Genomic DNA, 3,978 nt, shown 5'->3' with positions numbered 1-3,978 from the left:
ATAATAATAATAATAATAATAATAATAATAATAATAATAATGCAATGACGCGGCTGAGAACAAGAGATGGCCATTGGGGGAAGCTTGACCGATCAACAATTTTGCAAGGCATTTGTCATGACACTGCTGAAAGTGTTGATTGAAAAGTAGCCAGTAGTTTCGATGTAGGAAAGTTGTTTGCTTGGAAAATTAGACCTGTCAGGTGTCACGGAGGCCATTCTGAGACATAACATGGCTCCAAGATTGTCAGTCCAGCTGGCATTTTGAAAACGGACCAGAGAGGACAAAAGCAGTTCCACCCCAGTTCCCTTCTAACACCCTCTCTTCCACAGGCTGCTGATCTCTCAGTGATATGCAGCAGTAGTTTGGCTTTTTAGCTGATTTTTTGAAAGAAGAACTGTGAAGAACCTGTTCTTCTCCCCTGAAAGCAAAATGGTTTTACATCCACTTCAAGGCCCCCATTATTCACCCCTCATGGACCAAAACAGGTAAAGGTTATGCAAAGTTTATGCACCTGCCTGCATAGCTACAGATCGAGCTAGCACGGCAAGTCTCCTTTGCTAAGCTGGAAAGGCACGGGTCTGCAGCTGGGTGGGCAACCACATGTGGAAGCGGAGTTGGGGTTGGACTCAGTGACCTTACAGGCATCTTTCAACTCTACTACTATTATTATTCAACTCTATTCTATGTGGAAGATTTTAGCCTACCTCTCAAATATAGTTATTTCAGATGCTGTAGTACTGCAAGTCCCATCTTCCCTCTCCATTGTCTCTGCTGGTTAGGACTGATGCATGTTGCAGTTCAGCAAAAGCAAGTTGGTCCACACTTTCCCCATCCCTGTTTTACCAATATGGCAGTATGTATCAGTGCTTAATGCCACTTGATTAGCAATGCTTATCTTAAACCTTGCAGAGGTCCTTTGAAGCAACACTATTTAATTGAGTTGATACTCAGAAAACTATGTTTGCTGAATCTATTTCTTTCCAGACTGGAAGATACAACTGTGACTCTCCAGGGAGGGAAGACAATGGTGCAGGCAAGCAAAGATTTCATGGACTTGGTGAATGATGCCGATGGGTCACTGTGAAGCAAGATTCTTGGGACTGTGTCGGCATTCAGGCCAAATGCTTGCCTACAGGACAGTACGGCCAGTACAGGTCTCATGTAAGCATGTGTACAAAGGATGGGCTTTTAGGAAGTAGAAGGGGGAAAGCTGCATGTATAAGACTATGTAGAGAGGAATGAGATTATCTATGTAGGAAGGTGCTTTGAGGAAGGATCCCAGATTTTTACATGGGTAAATGTGAAATATTTATAAGAGTTACTGCTTCATAACAATCTGGTTTGAAATAAAACTCAAAGTTATGACATCAAGGTTTGTTCCTCCATTAGTGCATTACAAATGCTAAAATGTACATCTCCTATCTGGCCAACTTGACCTTCAAAAGACAGGCAGAATTTTTTTCCCTCCAGAAATAAACTGCAATTGAATTAACATTGTGTGTGTTTTTTTCGTTTTTTAAAAAATAAATTGACACCAGCAGAAGTGGCACCAGCAGATACATTAGTGGGTTTGGAGCACTGACCCTCAACTAACATAATGTATGTTGGAATCATTATGCAAATAGAGTAATTCAGGGGAGGGAAACTCTATCTAGCATCATAGAGTCTTCATCTTCTTAGGTAGGAAATGGGTGAGTGGGATGCAAGAAGCTCATGTTTCCCTTTGTTTCTTCAACAGCTGAAGAAGGAAAAGGGTAAAGTGAACCTGACACAGTCCTTAGCAGTTCACTCACATTTGTACCGGTGCCACGTTGTCAAACTTCTTTACATTTTTAGATCCTCCCCATCACCATATGTTTCCTGATCTCACAACACTAGACTAGCGTGTGCATTTGTGCATCGATTAAACAAAAGGGGGTCATGCAAATAGGGAGCAGGTTTGGATTTAGCTTTGTGGAGGAGTGGCATTATCAGTCTTGTACATAGTCACAAAAGGGAAGATGGAAGCAAAATTGGTGAAGCGGCAGCTAGATTCCAGGCAAGACAGAAATGTCTATACCTGTCCATATTATCTGGCGATCCTCCAGGACAAGCAGTGAAATTGCCTGTAGATGAGTTGTTCTAACAAGCAGGGACATCACCTCTCTCCAGTCATGATATGTGGAAATCTCAATATTCCTCTTTTCATTTGTAGCAAAGTGTACATTCTATCTGTGCTATTTATTCTGTGCTCATTCAGATATGCACACCTTCACTTGATGTCATGTAAGATGAGCATGCATTTATGAACCAGCACAGTAATTATTTAGGGAAAATATTATACTTAATGCTGAGTCTGTCCATAGCTTGAATAGACCAAATGTCTGGATTTTGGTGTTCCAGGTATCCTGCAGCTTCATCCATGTTCCAAGTGCAACCACTTCATCCCCTGCCTTATCACTTTGTCTTTAAACTGTGAGAAGCAAAAGAAACTGCCTATAGTTTCACTGGAGTTTGAACAAATCTTACAGAATCATTCTCTATGCAAAGTTGTGAATGGAGCAAGGTTGTTAAGGATGAGTAAAATTACAGCTCACTTCAGTAAACATGATTCTCTGAAGACCTGCTAGCTTTGAGTTGTTTAAGAGATCATAGATTATTAACACCATTAAAACACTAAACATGTCATCACCTTTGCTGTTGCATACCTAATTTTATCAGAAGTAATAGATGCTTTTGAAATGGGGCTAGGTAGGAAGTCCTAGAAGGTTGAATTTGATGTCTCCATGGATACCCTTATTACCAAGCTCCCTTATAGTTTAACAAATATCTTATTAACATGTAGAACATTCAGAGTAATAAAAATATATCATGTTTATCGCTGCTTCTACAGCATGCATAGATATGATATTTGGGCATTCAGCCATACCAGCATTAGAAAACCATTTACATTATCTGAAGCTCCTGCAAAGAACACAGAACTTAAATGTTGACGTAAAAGCAGTCAAAGTAAACTGCATTTAAAATATAGATTTTCAATCCATAGCAATTCTGTGGCCCCTAGACAGCATCTGAGGTCCATGGGTTATTTTGGAGTTGGAGAAAGTGCTTCAAGTGCCATCCTTAGAACTGGGAATCAGAGCTCTGAAGCATCTCCATTTTCAGGCAGAATGGAAAGAACAAAATCAGGAACGCAACCTCAGAGAAGAGGGCAAGGGAAGGGGGTGTCCCACAGGGCAGGGAGGGAGCAGCCTGGGGCGACCAGGAAATGACATCCCTGAAATCTTTGCAATCTCCTTCCTCCCCCTCCAAAATGCTCCAGCTAGATGGGGAGGGGGAGCCAGTTCAGTGAAATAAGCAGGGCAAGAGGGGAAGAGGAGGAGAAAGACACGTCTACTGCTTCTGGTCTGCACAAGATAACCACAAGCCTCTGCATTGTGGGGATTACAGGCATTACAAGGGGATTGTATCCGAAGACATTCATCCCCGCCCCCACAAATCCAATCGTCACTCACCATGAAATTAGCATCATGAACATAGCGGGGCTTACTTCTGAATAACATGTATAATCTGGAACTGCAATGTTTCTTTAAAAGAATAAAACCCACTCCAAAACATCGGAAGTTGCTTTCTACAATGCCATGCATTGGCCCACCCCATTCATCATTGCTTGGCCTGGCAGGTTTCCCAAAGGATTCTTCTCTTGTGCTCTCTGGAGATACCAGGGCCTGTTGGCATACAGACCATGTGCCCTGCCGTTCAAGGTACTGGTCTTCTACCTTATAACCCTGTGAGGAAATATGGGGGTTCTTTATTCACACCACTGTGGCAGCGTCTCACCCACGCATCTGCCATGCCACAGTCTTCTTGGGAGTAAGCAATATTCTAAGCCAGGGGGATGGACAGGATGTCTTGATCCTGTTGACTCCACCTCCAACTCCGCCTCTTACTGTTCTGAAAATATAAGAATACTTGCCAGACTGTGTTGTTGCTGTT

This window comes from Varanus komodoensis, unplaced genomic scaffold (assembly GCF_004798865.1).
Source record: "Varanus komodoensis strain SLA01 unplaced genomic scaffold, ASM479886v1 scaffold3, whole genome shotgun sequence".
In the NCBI taxonomy this organism is placed as follows: domain Eukaryota; kingdom Metazoa; phylum Chordata; class Lepidosauria; order Squamata; family Varanidae; genus Varanus; species Varanus komodoensis.
The sequence above is the reverse complement of the archived record's forward strand: the minus strand, read 5'-3'. Positions refer to the sequence as shown.